Source organism: Chelonoidis abingdonii, chromosome 1 (assembly GCF_003597395.2).
Source record: "Chelonoidis abingdonii isolate Lonesome George chromosome 1, CheloAbing_2.0, whole genome shotgun sequence".
NCBI classification, from domain to species: Eukaryota; Metazoa; Chordata; order Testudines; family Testudinidae; genus Chelonoidis; species Chelonoidis abingdonii.
The window spans coordinates 370218150-370237188 of record NC_133769.1 but is presented as its reverse complement, the minus strand read 5'-3'; positions in this window follow the sequence as shown (position 1 = coordinate 370237188).

The window sequence follows — 19039 nt, the reverse complement described above, 5'->3', positions numbered from 1 at the left end:
GATTGAAAGCATCTTGCCTATTGGGTGTTACGCAGGTGTAACTACAGATACATGGTTGTAGTGGTCCAGTGGTGGGGTTCCTCCTCCTCCGAGTCTGTGGAAGACCAGTCCGCCTCACTGTCTCTGAGCATTACCTGTTGTGGGGAATTAGCAGTGCAGTGAGTCTCTAGCTCAGGCCTGTAGTCAAGGGAGCCAGCAACAAACACTGCTAAATAGCCCAGGCCCTCTGGCAGAGTGAGGCCACAGGAGTCAAGGGGTCGGGCCTGAGGTCAGGGTTGAGCTGCAAAGGAAGTTAGGTAACCCAGACCCTCAGGCAGGACGGGGCAATGGATCTATAGCTCGGGTCCATGTCCAGGGCTGAGCAGCAAACACAGGGAATGCTGGCCCTTAATTCAGGCATCCTAGCTCTGATGGGTGGCCGACAAACACTGGCTTCTTGTCTTAGAGAGGGGAGACTGCCACCCCAGTGGCAGTGGTGGTGCAGGCCCATCCACTCCACTGTGCCCCGTCCCAGGGCCCTAAGAGTGGCAGTGGGGATTTGCCACTGGATCAGCAGGGATCCTGACCACAACACACTGATGTAAATGCAGGCAGTGCCACAGCCAGACTATGGTCAGCTGCCCCTGCACCACTTCGTAACTCCCCCACCCCAAGGTGTGCCTGGTACTGTAGAGGTTTGTCCAGGTCACCAGGGTAGAAGGCCTGTGGTAGTACTGGCAACTGTGGTAGCCCTGGCAATTCCTCTGTGGTCAGAGTATGAGTTCTCAGATCCTCAATGTCCCAGCTCTCGAACTTCCAGCCCCAACTTTTATACTGCCTGTCCCACCCACTGACTTTTGGTGAGAGAGGTGAGCATGGCCTGGCTTTGCCCACCTTGACTCAGTGAGGGGCTCCTCCCCTCTGGGTCCATGGGAGGCCAGGTACAGAAATGGGATAATCATGTTCAGAAAATCATAAATTTTCCGATGACATCTTACATGACCATCTTGCCTAAAACATATCAGAATTACACCTTAACGATACAGTAACATTATTGTGAAGAATATGGGTGCAGTGTCACACAAAGATCAATGGTTCTTTCCACGGTGAAATGCCTGAAGTTACATAACAAAAACAATTGGAAACTAAACTGAGTAAAGGTTGTGACATCCAGGCTGCAGTTCTGTGACTTGCCAGGGCAAAGGGACAATGAGGCCCACACAAACACACTCGGGGCCAGGAAAGATCCCAGCGCTAGCCTTGGATCAATAATCACAAAGAAAAAAAATAATTTCAGCAGCATTGCCCACCTGTCTATGGCGCTCCCTGCCCCACAGTCCTCAGTGCTGACCACTTGTCCATGTAGGTCCCCCACCCCCAGAACGTCTAACCCTGCCGCACAGTGATACCCCTCACCCAGGAGCAAAACCAGACCCCCCAGCAACAGCTACAGAAATATGTCCTCAGACTAGGCCAAACTCAGTGTCTGCCTGCACTGAGGAAAAGTGGGAGATCAGAGTGAACAGCCTTTCTGGGAGGAAGGGAACTCCGGCAGCAACAACTTAGCCTGTGTGGGGAAGGAGTAACCCTTCCTCAAAATGAGCACAAAATCATAACCCTGCATGATAATGTCTGTTTCCATGAGTAACTCTTCCTCAAAATGACACAAAGCTTTAATATATTGCAGCCCATTAGAAACCCAGACACCCCTTCCTGAGGCTGCTTTTCCATTTTGGCAATTGCTGACATTGCCATGAGGTTGTGGTGGGGTTGCCCACCAGAGACGGGATGGTCCGGGTGGGGGAAGGTGTCAGAGACAGTCTGCTACAGTGTGATCCACCCCCCACCCCAGGAGGCCTCGTTACACTTCTTCGGTCTGTGCATTAGGCAGGATATCCATTCCCCATTTTGCCCAGTTTCAGAACTCTGCCACTGTGATCTGGAAACAGCATGTCCCCCCCGCACACACACACACACTGCAATCCTGGTCATCCCCCAGTGAGATTTCCAACACTGCCTGGTTTCCTCTAAGCCAGAAACATGCTTCTATTTTTTCTGCCTTTTGATAGTTTTCATGCTCTCCAGAATCAGAGATGCAGGGGCACACAGAGAGCAGACCCTTCTCCCATCCAGAAAAAAAAAATGTTTCCTAATTGTTTTAAAGCTATAAGCCTGTGAGTTTCTGATTTCAGCAATTCTGCAATGTGATGTTCCCCGATGAATATGATGAACATTGGGGTGTAGGGTGTTCCCTCGAGGTACACAGCGTCACATATAGTCAGTTCTTTTTGCTCCAAATTAGCTCACCTGTCCTCACTAGAGGCTCATGGCTAGTGTGAATCACGTCATTTATTTAAGTCCCTACATGTGGATTTAAGGTGAACTCCTGGTTAAGGTTGCTGTACAGCATGCTGAGTGTCAGATATCTGAGGTTCATATGCTGATTCTCTGTGATGACTTTGGGGAAGCAGCACCTGGGACCAAGAGAGTGAAGCTTCTGAGTCAGGGGAGTAGAGAGAACCCTTATCTGCTGATAGTGTGTGTGGGGGGGAATTTAAATGTCCCACTCCCAACAGCTCGAGTCATGTCCCCCTTCCCCTGGCAGCCTCCTCCTTACCCTCAGTTCCCCTACGGGAACGCAGCTCTTCCTCCCTTACCTCTCCCTGGGGAGCTAAAGGAGCAGACTCTTCCAGCAGCTCCTCCCTGCAGCTCCCAGCTACTTGGTGCATATGCTGCTGTTTGCATCTCTCAGTTCCCAGCTCCAGTAAGTGCCATGGGCAGGTCGAACGGGGGGTTTAGCAGACAAACCCTGCAGGTACCATGCAGGGTGGGCAGCAGCACCCAAACCCTGGCAGAAAACTGGATGGGGGGGTTCTGTGACCTTGTGGTTCCTCTCCATGTGTTACTTGTCTGCAAGTTAGGGATGGGAGCAGTCTGCAGCACCCCCAGTTAGTGTGTTTCTCACCTGTGCAGAACCAAGGGTGTGCTCCCCTATCTGCCAGGAGTGCCAGGGGAAGAGCAAGCCCTTTCCTGGGCAAGTGTGGGGCTCTTAGGGGATGACAGTGCATGACAACCCTCAGCACAACCTAGATAGCAGGGAGGCACCAAGGCCCCAGTCGGGACACAGAGTTAGTAGCACATGTGCCTCATTTCCTCCTTCCCCACCCCACCAACCTCAACCGACCATCCCAGACATCAGATCAGGAGCCTCTTGCAGCCCAGCCCCCATTCTAGGGAGGGGGGCCCTCTGTCCCTGGAGATTGGGGAGCCCTGGACACCCCTGCTCCCACTGCAAGAGTTACCTGGCTGAGTGCTTGCCTGGTCAAGCTGCTGCTTGGGTCTGCTGGTGCATGTCTCTCACCTGGCTGGCTGGCTGGCTGCCTCCTTAAGCCCAGTGGCTCTTGGTCAGCAGGTCAGGTCACGCAGGCAGTATCAAACCAGGCCCTCTTCAGTACGTCACTCTGGGACATCGCCTGGACCACTCATGTCAAAAGCTGGCCTGGGGTTGACCCCCAGTCCTATCGTGATCCCTTAGGACAGGGGCTAGGGTGTCCCCACTCTGGGTGGTCTTTCTGCAACAGCCACTTCCCTGACCCGCTGATCACTGCATGACTTTGAAACCACATACAATTCATTAAACAGCAGTTGTAAGAAAAACAAGGAACGAATGGAGAAGTTAAGGGAAACAAGGAACCCATTTGTGGGCTTGGGATACTCCACAAATGGCTGTTTCTGGGATGTTAAAAAAGTTCACGTGCCAGGTCTCCCTCCCAGCTCTGGCTCCATTGTGGTGATACCACAGGAAAGACACCTGCTCTGGCTGTGGCCATGGTCCCTCAGGGTCTAGATGACAGGACCTTTGTGCCCAGCATCTGCCTTCCCATTGGGTTCATGTCCCCCCTTCTGAGTCCAGCCTTCAAAGCCCTCCTGTATAGCAGCACCTCCCAGTGTTGGGCCCTCTGTCCATGGCCCCACTTTGATCTCCCCAGCTGCTTATTGAGCTTTGCTGCTATGTTATTTGTGGCAGGTCTGGCATCCACTATCCTGGCTCTGTCCCCACAGCTCCATGCTGTAGCTCAACCCTGACTCCTCATAGGAGCAGTGGGTCTCTGCTGTCCCAGATCTTGCCCCTTGTCTGCTGCAGCCCCCTAGCTCTGCCTCAGCACTACTGCTCTGCCTCCAGCCCAGCTCTGACTCTTCTGGGCTGCTTCTCTGGCCCAGGCTGGTTGCTAGATGTCTAATGAATTAATAGCCCAAAGTCACTTAAAGAAGAACTCCAAAATAGTCCAATCTATTTATTGAAGCAAAGAGGTTTATTATTAATTATTATTATTATTATTATTGTTAATATTCTGGTGTATTCATCAAGTAACAAATGAAAGATTTTGTTAGCTACCTAGTACAGACTTGATTATTTTTTTAAAAAATAAAAAAGCTACAAGCCCCAGCAGGAGTTTGTCCACATTAGCAAGAAAGGTATGAAATGAAAATCAAATTCATATTCAAAACCCCATTACTGGTACTTGTATCCTGAGTGAGAGTTGGCAGATGTTTTAAACAAAAAAATGGTAAATGAGGGTGTTAAAAATAGCCCCAAAGAAGCCCAAAACATATGTAGTGTCAAAATAAAAATAACATTAGTATATTATTTATGTCTAAATGTATTCAATGATAGTAGTCAATGTCCATATTTTGTGTTAAATTAATTTGTTACTGTTTGTCTTTAAATGGCAATATTTCATCCTCGCTGTCTACATCAGAAGTAGAATGCTTCTGCTGAGGGTCCTACATCAGCAGTGACCAGTACAATCATTTCTTTTATTGCAAGAAGAATATTTTCTAAAAGTTCATTTTGCATCTTGTTGTGCAGTTTCGTGTTTAGCAAGTTCGTCTGAGAAAACTCTCTTTCAACTGCAGAGTTGCTAAAAGGTGGCATCAACAATGAAAGGGAAAATGAGACAAGTTCACTAAAATCTTTATCCTCATTGACATCCATGTTTTGGAGAACTTCATCCCAAAACTGCTCAATTTGGTTGTCCTGAGTATGATGCCAGAGAACCATAAGCAAAACTCTCCACTGCTACTTCAACTGTCCAAGGACTCCACCAAAGAATGGCAAAAATGAGATCTCTGCTAATCTATGTCTTGAAGGGCTGAGCACAGTAGAATCACTTAGAACTGGAAACAGTTCAACCACCTGGATGTTTGTGGTAATCCATGTTTCACAATCTCCAACATAAAATCTCAACGTCTACATTTGACTTCTTCGACGACGGGAACAGTTAGTGTGTATTTTGAAAGTTCCAGCTTAAAAGCAACTCTAAAATGAACTGTGTAGAGTGGTAAGTTATTTAACTCGAAGTTCATGTCATAGTAAAAAACAGCAGTCCAGTTCTCAAAAATACACAGTTCCATTACTCTTACCAAGAAGCACTACTAGAATCTCCACAATTCCCTCAGGAGCTTTCCCGAAATACCACTTTCCAACAGAAACATTTGGTTTATCTTCCAGGCTTCCTGAAGAATTGGAAGTGGAAACATCAGGTAAATTTGGTTCACTGGTGTGACAGTGCACCCCATAAAGCTTCATGGAAATATGCTTATGAATGTATATTGTGATGGGGCAAGGCCAGATGGCTATAGGAAAGTAGTCGAAACAGGTATGTTAGCCCCAGGCTAAACAAATCCCTGTTACCATGGTAACCAAATGGCAGTGGCCCCATGTTAATCAAGACATCTGGGGCCAATTAATATTTGTGGGAGGAAGTTACGCTGTTGGAGAGACTGAGCAGTATACATCATAGCAGGGACAAGGCAGGAGGCCCTGAGCTAAGGGTGAAGTGGAGCTTGAGGAAGTAGGGGCTGCTGAGTGGAAGTAGCCCAGAGAATTGTATGTGTCCTGTTCCTAAAAGTTCAGTGTCCATAGCTGATACTAGTAGGGTCCCTGAGCTGTAGCCCAGAGTAGAAAGCGGGCCAGGACTCCCCCTTCTCCCCACCCCTGATTAATCACTGAGACTGGGAGACTACAGACACTGTGCAAGGAAGGATAGTTTCTCCTCACCTCCCTTGCTGGCTTATGATGAAAATGGCTCAGTAGACTGTGACCCTTGTCTCTAGAGACAGAAGGGCTACGTGGAGTGTCACAGTGAGCCTCTGAGGCTAGCAAAATCCATCAGGAAATGGGACCCACAGAGACAAGGACAAATCTTTTTCACAATATATATGACATAACTGGAATATGTTTTATGCTACATATGTCATGTAACATATCTCTATAAAGGTTATGAACTACTTAATCTATTCCTCCTACTTGTATGCATGTGTCATTGTATTCAAAGTTCTGAATATTGGCTGTGTGCTTGCTTCTTGAGAAAGGAAGGTGCAAATCAAGTGCCCATTCAAGAAACACTTAAAGGACAATGAATCTTGGAAGACTCCAATCCACATAAGATGTCTACCTGAGGACATTCAGGGTAACATGTACACAATGGCTGCTGCCTGTAAAAATTGAGTCATGCATGGACATGTGACTTGCTCATGTGACTCCAAAATTCCATCTTGGAGCTGGACTTTGCATAGGAGAGAGGAGGGGGGTTTCCACCCACAGGACAGAGTCTATTTGAACTTCTGGGGGACCCCTCTATTTGGTCTTCAGTTGGCTCAAGAGATAGCCTCTCCACCCCCAAGGATACCTGAAAGAAACTGGAACAAAGGACGGTAACTACGGGGGTGTGAGTGACTGCTGGACCCAGACTAGAAGGAGACTAGTCTGTAAAAGGAAGCTTTCTGAAACACTACTGTGGATGAGGTTTTATCTGCATTTAGTCTTCTTACTGTATTAGACTCAGACTTGCATTTTTTATTTTATTGTATTTAGCAATTCACTTTGTTCTGTCTGTTACTGCTTGAAACCAATTAAATCCTACTTTCTGTATTTAGTAAAATCCCTTTTTACTTATTAATTAACCCAGGGTACATATTAATACGTGGAGGGGGCAAACAGCTGTGCATCTCTCTCTATCAGTGTTATAGAGGGTGAACAATTTATGAGTTTACCCTTCTACACTTTATACAGAGGCAGAGGCTGTTGCATATTCCTCTCCATGTTGAGGGACAGGGTGAGTGTTATGAGCTTACAATGTACAGCACAAGATGGTATAATTTTGGGTTTATACCCCAGAGGGAGTACGTGCTTGAGGAACTGAGGGCTCCCTTAGCTGTAGTCTCTCCATTCAGGGGCTGGTCAGAAAGCCTGAGTGTAACTAAGCTTAGTCTGCCAGTACCTGAGCATACACAGCTGAAGTTAGAGCTCTGTGATTTAAATAGGCCCAGGGCTCCCAGCCACTGCCTTTCAAGTCACACTAGAAAAGGCCTTTCAAAAACACTAGAAAAGGGACTCCTGCCTCTACTATTGTGGGGAGCACTATCCAAGGGGAAAGAAATCCTCTCCTTGACCCCAAACCAACACTACCTGGTACAGGAAACATTTCCTTTGGGGAATGTGGATGGATCAGTCCAGGAACCAGAGCACTCAGAGAGATACATTGGGTGAGAACATCTTGTGGACACCTCCCTGCCCAGCTTCACATTTTGTGCATGCAACATGGTGGCAATATCTGAGCTGTGATTTGTCTGCAGTGCAGCAGCTGGCAGCATGAGCCATGGAACTCAGTCTGAAGCACCCCAGAACTCTGGCTTTTGAGACAGAAGCCTAACCCAGGAAGGAACGTGGTGCAAGGAGGAATTTGAGCTGTACACAGACCTGGCCATGCAGGAGGACAACACAATCAGGAAAAATAATCTAGTTTACCTTATTAGGGAACAAGGCAGAGAGGTGTGCAGCACGCTGAAACTCACCACTGCCCCGAGCCTCACAGCAGTCCTAGGAGCCCTGAGGACCTATTGCTCCCCAAAGCAGAACAAAACTGACCTCCAGTGAAAATCCTGGATCAGGCCACAACCTAAGGGGAGAAGATAATATGTGCATAAGGTAGTAGCATAGGGGTCTGACTGCTACATGCCATTTCGGGGGCTTGACAGACTCCTTGATTTGGGACAGGATAGTCTGTGCCATACTTGGGATGACTTCCAGTGGAAGCAGTCGCCCCAGGAAGGCAACCTCACATTTGAACAGATACTTAGACAAGGGGCATGCAATGAAAGCCAGAAGAGAAAGGCAAAACAAGGGACAATACCAATCTCTGTTCAGGCAACAATATTAATAGAGAAATGCCATCTGATATCAGCTGGAAAGTGGGGCCTCCTGAATTGTGGTTCCTTGGGGTGAATTGGACCCAAAGGCATCCATAATCTAGTGATGTTCAGTAAGTGCATAATGCAGGAAAATGTGACCTCACAATAACTGAGGCAAAAAATTTCAGCTGGTACCAGCTGAAGTTTGTGATGGTAGATGGTAAGCACCACAGACCCTCCTTGCGGAAATATAGCCATCCAAGCCATGGTTCTGATCTGGGTGCAGCATCAGAGTTTTATATCTGCAGAGCAAGAAGGAAGAGGGGAAGTCACATCAACCAGGGAGACCATTTTAAATGTATAGGGGGATGTTTTCAGAGGTGATAGATGCCGTGAAGGAAAGCTGCAACTGGAAGTAGAACTATGTGCTTACCAAAAAGGAAAATTCCAGTTGCACTACATAATTCAACAAATAATGAGCTTGAAGGTCTGCAGAGGCAGGGTATGCTAGCACACGCAGAGACCAGTACAGCTTGAGTCAGCAGCATGGTGGTGGTAAAGAAGCTATCAGGCAAATTACACATCTGGATGGGTTCAGTGTCTTTGGTTCTGTCATTTAAAAAATGCCACTATTCATTGCCCACAATGACATCTTTCAGAACTTTCCAGAGCCAGAATTTTTACTGTCTGATGTGAGGAAGAGGTTTTGGTACACAGAGTTTAAGACGAGAAAGGACCACTTTAGTCTGATCTCTGGTATATCACAGGCCACCAACACCACCCAGTACCTGCTGTGGCAAGGCACCTTCTCAGTCTCCTCAGCCTCCTCTGCTTTTAGCCCTGGTGAGACAGGCTTGGGTAATGTGGCCCCCTTGGAACACAGAGGAAGTCTGTTCCTTTTCTCCACCAGTCCTTTTGAGAGTATTTTTCTCCCTTGTAGGCGGGAATGCAGCCTCTCCTCCTGATGAGGCTGATTGTCTTGCTACTCCTGGCAGCAGAGCTTCCTCTCTCCCCCTTCCTTCCTCCCAGGGAAGGGGTTTAAAAAGGTCTCAGGCAGCCCTTAGTTGGAACTGGCTGATCCTAATTAACTTCAGGTAGCTCCCTCTCAGTTGATTCTAAATGATACCCTGGCAACCCCTTCTCAGCTGAACCTGATTGACCCGTTGTTACCCCCTAGTGGATAGGGAGGAGAGCCTTTTAACCCTCTGAGACTGGTTTCTACTCCTCCCTTGTAGCTGTCTGTCCTGAGTTTATCATGCTGCACTCTAAAACCCAACATTTGAAATTAGACCAAACTATTAAATGCCAGGATAAAGAGTCCAGCTTTCTGACAAGTTTTGCAATAACATTTGGTCACTATGGATGCCTGTGCTCCAGAGGAGACTCTCCCCAGCGCTGGAAGGACCATCTGTGGTGAAAATAATTGCACAGGAGATCCTCATTGTAGGTGAAAAGAACAATGATACAGAAACTGATTGAGACTGACAAAACTACAAGCTTTTCTACAGTGATTCAGGGACAAAGATATAAATTCAACCTAGAAAAAAAAGAAGACTCAAACAGCATGAGGTGACATTTGACATCTGCTCACAGCAGAGGGAGTGAAAACAGATCCCGACAAGTTCAAGGCAGTCAACAACATGCCAGCTCCAGTGGGTGTGAAAGGGAACAGTACTTCATAGGAATGACAGAATTTCTGTCCAAGTTTGGGCCACACCTGGCTGCAGCAGCAGAACATGTACATCAGCTCACAAAGCAAGATGAGCAGGCTGGGCAAGTCCCCAACAAGTCCCCAAGTCCCCAGGCATTTGACTCTGAAACAAATGATAACAGATGCCCCTGTCCTGAAAAACTAGCAGCCAGGAGAGGCAATGACACACTAGTGTGATAAAGGGTTGGGTGTAGCTCTGTGTCATAAACAGATAGTAGGAGTTAATAGAACAGAAGAACTTTATATCTCTTTCAACTGTAAAGGGTTAACAAGTTCAGTAAGCCTGGCTGTCACCTGACCAGAGGACCAATCAGGAGACAGGACACTTTCAAATCTTGAGGGAGGGAAGAAACCTGGTGCACGCTGGTCTCCTCTGAGCCCCCAGAGTGAACAAGAACCAAAAACTAACAGCACGCACATTTCTCTCCAATCTCCCTGATACAGGCTCTTATAAGTTCAAAATAGTGAGTACGTAGTAGATAAGCGAGTTAGGCTTATGTTTGTTTTCTTTATTTGCAAATGTGCATTTGGCTGAAGGAGTTTAACTGTGTATTTGCTGAAAGGGTTCAAATTTGTATTTTTTCTGACAGGATTTTAATTTGTCTTGAATACTTAAGCTGGGAGGGTATTCCAGTGCCTATAGCCTAAAAAACCTTTGTACCTATTCCATCTTAAATTTACAAAGATAATTTACTGTTTTCTCTCTTTAATTAAAAGTTTCTTCTTTTAAGAACCTGATTGTTTTTTTTTTATTCTGGTGTGAGACCCCAGGAACTGGGTCTGGAATTCACCAGGAATTGGTGGGGAGAAAGGAGGGGAAGCGGGAGAAGAGAGGTTAATTTCTCTCTGTGCCAGGATTACTTTCTCTCTCAGGAGAGTCTGGGAGGGGGGGAAGAGAAGGAGGGGAAGGTGAATTTCCTCTCTGTTTAAAGATTCAAGGAGTTTTGAATCACAGTGATCCTTCCAGGTAACCCAGGGAGGGGAAGCCTGGGAGAGGCAACGGTGGGGAAAGGATTTACTTTCCTTGTGGTAAGATCCAGCAGGTGAGGGTCTGGTCTTGGGGTTCCCCGGGCAAGGTTGGGGGGACCAGAGTGTACCCAGGCACTGGAATTCCTGTTGGTGCAGCCCACAAGTACTAAGCTGTAATTAAAGCTGTAAGGAATCCATCCTGGTACCCCATTTTTTGACGCTAAGTTCAGTTATTGTGGGGAATTTTACCAACGACACTCTGTTACTGGAACATCTCCCAGTCCTCTTATGCCAGCAGAGCCGACGGACTGAACGGGTTTACCAGCAAACGAGAAAGAGCTTCAGCGTAGGCATTTGAAGTGGAAGTATTGCCATCAGCTACAGCCACTGCCAATCATAAATAGTGCAATCAGACCACAAAACCCTAGAGATAATCATGGCAAAGCCTTTTAGCGCTCCCACAATGAGACTGCAGTTACATGTTAATGCACGCTCAAAACTCATATCCAAGGTACAGACCGAAGATATTGTCCAGGATGATTGCAATGTTTATGTTGACACCTGGAGCTGGCATATATGTAGCAGCAAAAGAGTTTGGGGAAAGATGCAGGATACAGTGCAGCATGTTAAAGGACTCTATTCGCCCGATTTCAACAGTGAAGCTGGTGGAAATCAAAGAGGCTACAAGGGTCAAGAGAGCAAGTCTAGCAGGGGTGTCAGAAACAACAAGTCAAGTATACTGTAGGAGCAGATAGTTATTATTTCAAACTTAAAGATGACCTGAATGTGAGATGAAATCATATATTTGAGACTCAGAGCTGCTCCTGCAATAATATTATTCAAAAAAAAAAAAAAGCTCACCACAACATGCAATTCTGCTCCTGAAAAGAAGGGCATGTATACTCTGCTTCATGTATAAACCACCACGCAAAAGAGACTCTTACCATGAATCGTGCCCCACCTGGGCTATTGGAAAGGTCGTGAGCTGATTTATTTACTTTCAGTAAAAAGGCCAGTACTTGGTTGAACATGGACTATTACTCAGATCTTTGGGAGTCCAGGCGCTCTCTGATACAAGCAGCGGGTCACTGAAATGGCAAGCTGAGGGACCTCTTTGTGGGATATAGTCCATTCCAGACACAATAGTTACTGATGGACAGACCTAAGTTTGCCTTGGAAATAAATTCCAAGGGCATTTACACACAAGGGTGGCTGACAACACACCCTCTCCCCAGCCATGATCCACCAGTTAGGTAATGGCCAAGTAATGAAATCATCAGTAATCGCAATCAGCTATACAAAAACAACTAATGACCGTTACACAAATGTTATTCTTCTGGCCAAATCCTTGTTAAATTTGGCACTCAGAATACTCCATCCAGTCTGATGCCAAGACAGTCTCCCACCCTAGCATTGAATGCAAAGGTCAAAACCCTTTACCAATAAGGAGAGACTAGTGCAGCCAGAAGGATGTAATGCCATCAGGAGGATACTGGCCATCAGTATGAGAAAGAGCACTATAGTACAAGAGGCTAGCCAAGGATCTACCAGGCCTGGAGACAGGCAGTCCCTGTGAGGTGTCCAGCCACTAGGAGACAGTGGTCTTAGTATTCTTTCCCAAATTCTAAAACCTTAAGCCGTCCACAAAATCAGAATACTAGCATCGAAATCCTCTAATGGCTAAATTACCAGCTTAGATCCTGTAGTGCTGCACACCAATCAGGACTTCGGGTGGACCCCTGATTTAGCTCCGCTCTATCCCAAACCTTCCCTGGGGACGCCAAGACTCAGGATTACCTTGAGCTCTCAACAACAAAGGGAATAAGCTATTCCCTTCCCCTCTCCTTCTCTTCTTCCCAGATTCTTCCCACCCTGGGACACTAGAGCAGATACACAGAGAGCAGATTTCCCCTCCCCACTGTCTTTCCTTTCTCCCACCAATTCCCCTGGTGAGTACAAACTCAATCCCCTTGAGCATCAACTAGGAAAAAATCAACAGGTCTTAAAGCAAAACTTTAATAAAAAGAAAGAAAAACATAAAAATTGTCTCTATAATCAAGATGAAATATTACAGGGTTTTCCGGCTTATAGAAAATGGATAAACAGCCTTATCCTGAAAAAAATACAATTTAAAATATTTCCAGCAAACTACACATTTGCACACAAAGAAAAAAACAAAGAAAAAAGGCTATAACCACCTTTACTTACTTACTATTCTGAATAGATAAGAGACTGTAGCAGGGAGATTGCAGAAACCTGGTTTCACCTCTAGTCTTGTCCAGGACCCCGAGAGAACAAAGCCAAACCCCAAAACCACAAACAAAGGCTTCCCTCCCTTGAGATTTGAAAGTATCTTGTTTCCTGATTGGTCCTCTGGTCAGGTGTTTGGTTCCCTGTTTGTTAACCCTTTCCAGGTGAAAGAGACATTAACGCTTACCTATCTGTTTATGACAGGGAGACATCAGAAGGAGTGGACTAAAGAAGCAGAGGGGTACAGTGCCACTGAAGTCATGCAAGGCAGCTAAGTAAGAGGGACAAGTGACCCAAAGGAATAGGAGGCACTTCTGAGTCAGCAACACACCACCGAGAGAGCCCATAGAGAAAGATGAGAGACAAAACCTGCTGGAGGCCAACCCCAAAGGGAGATAGAAGACCTGTCAGAGAGAGTATTCTACATTCTGAGGCAGATGACATGGGGAGGCCGTTCCCAGTGTGGTTGCTTGTTGAGGAGACCAAACTCTCTCAAAGATTATCTAATCAGAGGAGTCTGTGGTAAAGATGAGACTCCAACTTGGCTATATGCTAACAACATCTGGCCAAAGAGACATGGGGGTGGGGTCTGGGTGTCAGTTATGTGCTTTTAGTGTTTAGATTAAAACAGTTTAAAAATCAGGAAAGATGTATCACGATCAATAGAACTAGAGTCAGAGAGTCAATGTTGTTTGGGAGGAATGTTACCGATGGGACACCAGTGGAAGAGGGAACGTGGAGAGTTAGGCTGGGGAGTTAGCCACATGTACCAAGTTGGGGTTTAATAAAATTTCACTTGTTCAACTTAAACTGCATTCAGCATCATGTTTTGTTTATGGGTGTTCCTGTTTCACTTCAGAGCAATGAAAGCTTTTACAGTTACACCATCTGAAGATTTGTCTGCATTATTTTAGTTTTCTGCTCACTCCTTGTTCACATTTCCAAACAGAACAAAATGGCAAACTGAGCTATATTTAGGTCTCTTAGATCCTCTGCCCACCTCAGTCTGGCTTTGCATTTTCACTCCACGTTGTCTCTATCAATCTGCAATTGGCTGGCTAGATATACTCTGCTTCCTAACATATTTCATACTGTAGCTGAATATTTGTGTTCATATAATTATCTCCATGACAGCTGGGCTGTGAAACTGTTTCTGAACTTCAAGGACCAGAACTTTAACTAGTGTTGAAGCAACATACATCCATTGACTAATGAAACTATGCTGATTTATATTTGCCAGGGATTCTGCATCCAAATTTAAACCATTTTATTAATATTTAGTTTATGAATATCCTTACTATCTACCCTCATGTTTTTTGATTGGCTTATGGAGGATATACATGGTTTCGTAGTTCACAGTCCATCACTAACTAGATTTTGATGCAAGTATTTACTCATGCAAGGAGTTAGAAGGCCTAATTTGAGTGCTTTTTTGAGAGAGAGAGAGAGAGAGAGAGATTTGAATACTTACGGATATGTAAGGAGGGAAAGTATCTGAGACTAGTGAGGTGCAGTGGCTGAGTGATTAAAGGTACTTAACTACAACCGTGAAGGACATGTGTTTGAATCTCTCTCAATCTAACACTGAAAAGCCACCTCCAAAATGGGTCAAAGGCAGTTGGGCACGATGCTGGTTACATCATTCCCTTGTCTACTGCTGATTATGAAATTGAGGAGCTTTAATGTATCAGCCTGATGAGCTACTGGCTCAGGAGATCTGTGACTTGACTAGTCTTCTCCACTACATAAAGTCAGAAGAACACAGACTGAAGGAGATGGTAATCAGTCTATAAATACCTTCCAGGTAACTATGCAGGGGGAAAAACAATAACAAAAAAAACAACTATTCATAGACTCAGTAGCTGAAGGATTGTTCACAGTCTCAACACAAGGAGCGAGACTGAAGCTAAAGAAAGAAAAGTTGGTTAGATGTTCAGACATTTGTGAGAGTAAGAGTAATTAGGCAGTAAAATGGACTCCTATGGGAGGCGAATGAGATACTGTCACTTGCAGATGTTAGGTATCCCTGGGATACACAAAAATGGGGATGATGTAGCATTGGTAGTTCTCAAACTCTTCAATGGAACTCCGATACCATCATGATGGCCCATTAGAAACAGACATATTTTGTAATCTTAAAATAGGGACCATTTCATTGCCTACCACCAGCTTTTGCTGATTAGGCAAGTAGCAAGCTCACTTCCGTTTTCTGCTCAACTCATTTGTTTTGTTACCTCATCCTCTAAAGCCCTCGCACCCTCATTTGCATGTCTCATCCACATTTGGGGTGTCCACAACTTCCCTGAAGAGGGAGGGTCACTTTTTATCCAGCCAGAATCCCTTTGTCTTCTCACTTCCTAGTCTTTTCACCCTGCTTCAGTTCAGTAAGCTGAAGGCAATAGCTCAGACATTAGCTCTTAACCTACAACCTTTGAGTCTTTACTGCAGGGTGGCTTATCTCAAGCCAATCTTTGTTCTTCCTGCTTGTTTTCCTTACAGTCCACTATTAAACTAAACTATATTCCTACAGTAAACCTCCCAATAACCAGGTCAAACACAATATTCATAAGTTTATAGGACAACCTGTGATAAGATGAGAATTTGGGTAATATTTTTGATTCCTATGCATGCCTCAGTGGTTTGCATTGCTCTGCATGGGGTGTAAAGGGTTAAATGCGGTTCTTGGGGCACAGCATGACACATGAGATGTTGGTTCACATAACTGTCTGGGATGGTAGAAAAGGACTGACTGAAACTGACCCATATCAATGGAGGAGCCAGAAAGACAATGGGAACCCCAAGGACTGAACAACTGATACAGGAAACTCCAGCAGGCAAAACATGTGAACACACCATGGGTCTGCAGGAGGAAGACAATGGATCAAGAAGTAACAGCAGAAGAGATTAAGAGCTGGCACAGCAACTCTCAACTAGCACTGACAGAGTGAGAGACACACACATACTGCACCAAAATGGATTCTGCGGCAGCTTGGCTAGGCAGAGCCCTGAGGTTGGGCAGAACTCAGTCTTCACCTTTGCTTCTCTGCACTAAACGTCACGACTTCCCAGTGTTGTATTCTTGCTGACTAATAAGCCTTCCTTTGTTTTGATAAGGCTGCCTGGTGTCACCACAAATACATGCTGAGCTGCACGGATCCCTGAGGAAAGCAAAAAGTCTCTGGTTCAGAGACTCTCTCAGTTGGACTCGCTGGGCAGAGCTCACAGTTTGAAAGAGGAGTGCTGGAGCCTGGAGGCTCTATCTTGGAAGCATTGAGGCTGCATGGCCTATCCTTAAAGAATGGGCACACTGCAGGGGTTCCTCCAACAGATTGTTTAAAAGATGGGGTATAGCTCATTGATCCATGACACCGCTCCACATCTGTCACAGTGTGTGGTCTTATTAAATGTCTTCATTCACAGAAAAGAGTATGGGTTTCCTGCGTGGGACAAAATTTAAAAAGGGGAAATTTTAAATTGAATGTCAGCGAAAAAGCTTTGACAGCTAATTTTTTTTTTTTTTTTTAAGATTATGGAATAGCTTCCAAGTGAAGTGATGGGAGACCCATCTCTTGGGAAGATTTAAAACTAGACAGAATATGAGAAAATATACAAATGAGACATTTCTCACTGGAAGAGAGATAATAAATTTGATTGATTCTATTACTATTCTAATCTTTGTTGGTGTTTTGCATTGTGACTCCACAGGCTTTAGTAAGTGGTTTATATATTTGAGCACAGGAATGGGCCATCAGGGAAGATCAGGATGGCTGCAATGCAATTTTGTGATATGCAATTTTAGCAGGGGGGAGGGAGAGCGTTGGGAATTTTACCACACATGACAAACTTGAGTAACAAGCATGGCATTCTCTGTGACAGCATAAAAATGGCTTGACTATTTATGGCATATTTTGCAGGTCTGTAGAGATCTGAGATTATATTAGAGGAAGGATTTAGTTATGTTTCTATGGAAACCATAACTACTATATAAAGCCTGTTTAACAATAGAGCTTGTGACACAGTACCTCATTCAAGGTGAACTACCTCCAAGCTGCACCACTGACAATTTTTCAACTGGACTTTAATCTTTAGCAGACACCAGTGAATTCCTGACACCTCTAATAGGAGGAAGAGAATCAATGGGTGCTGATGGATAACTAGTTAGCACGATGGCATGACAGTTAGAAGGTTACAATGCACCCTGGTAAATCTTAATGAGGCAGTTTTCATATGGTAGAACATACAAGTTTTGGCCCTGATTTAGAAAAGTATTTAAATATGTGCTTCAGCACAAACGTGTGTTTGTGGTTTCCTGATTCAAGGTCACTTGGCCCGATTCTCCTCTCACTTATACACCATTTACACACTAGTGTGGCTCACACTGAAGTCAATGGAAGTAGCGGAGAAACAGACCCAAAAATTTAAACTTTAAAATATTGCAGTGCTCACAGCTGTTCATTCACAAACACTTAGAGGCCAGAGGGATATTTTCTTGAGTAAATTTACCACTGTTCCCTATGATGAGAGTCTGCTTTGAAATTGAAAAGTTTTCATGTTCGATGGCCCACCTGACATCTTATTAATATTTATAATGAATACACAAAAAAGTTATCGCTTAGCTGAACTGAGAAACTGGTTGTCAGAATATATTTTCCTCTCTTCCTCAAGGAGGAAGGTTTTAAATAACTTTCAGAAGATGCTTAATGTGAAATTGACAGCATTTCTTGCTGTGTTGTGCATGGCAGTGCAATAAAATAGAATTAATGAAGCTGGCCAAATTTGATATTCGCCCTAGTGGCAAAAGCTAAGGTGAGACATTGCTTTATAAATTGTTAGTTCTCTAGCCATAAAAGGCTCACTGAAGTGAAAAAAGTTAGCAGAGCTAGAAGCACTGGCTCTGAAAGGGGGTCAAGGTGGTTTCTGTACATTATCATATTTTTTTCCAAATCCTCAAATCTGCTACTGCAGTTTATTAAAAAAATGCAGCAAGTTACAAACATTTTAAGATAATGTGAAGGGGGGATATATATGAAATAGGTAAATGCCCCTTCTTAAAGTTGTTAAAAATATATGTAATTATTTTTTTTAAATGTAGCTTTGTATTTACCCACCAGACAAATAGAGTTTTCTCCCCAACATACCTCAATTCTGGTCACCAGGGGCTAATTCATTCTCTGTGTTCATTCAGGTCCTAATCCTGCAAAAACTTAGGCATATGCTTAACATCACAAGAATGTCATATATAAGACAGAGGAGCTCTACTTGGCATTGGTGAGGCCTCAGCTGGAGTACTGTGTCCAGTTCTGGGTACCACACTTTAGGAAAGAGGTGGACAAATTGGAGAGGGTCCAAAAGAGAGTAACAGAAATGTTAAGAGGTATAGAAAACCTGACCCATGAGGAAAAGGTTAAAAAAGCTGGGTATGTTTAGTCTTGTGACAAAGACTGAGGGGAGAGCTAGTAACAGCCTTCAAATCTGTTATGGGCTGTTAAAATAAAGGATGGCACTCAAAAGTTCTCCATGTCTGTAGGACAAGAAGAAATGGTCTTGATCTGCAGCAAGGGAGATTTAGATTAAATATTAAGAAAAACTTTTTAACTATAAGGGTAGGTAAGCTCTGGAATTGGTTTCCAAGGGAGATTGAATTTCCATCATTGGGAGGTTTTTAAGAACAGATTGGACAAACACCTGTCAGGGATGGTCTCTAGGTGACTTGATCCTTCCTCAGCACAGGAAGCTGAACTTGATAACTTGTGGAAGTCCCTGCTAACCTTGCATTGACAGGATTCACATGCTAGGAGTGTTCCATTGAAGTTAACATGATTACTCCCAATAAGTAACGCTAAGAACATGCGTAGGTCTTTACAGAATCGAGGCCTCAGTCCTAAGCTTCTCTGCTGTAACAGGCAATAAAGGAGCCACTTAATACCAACTCTGGTG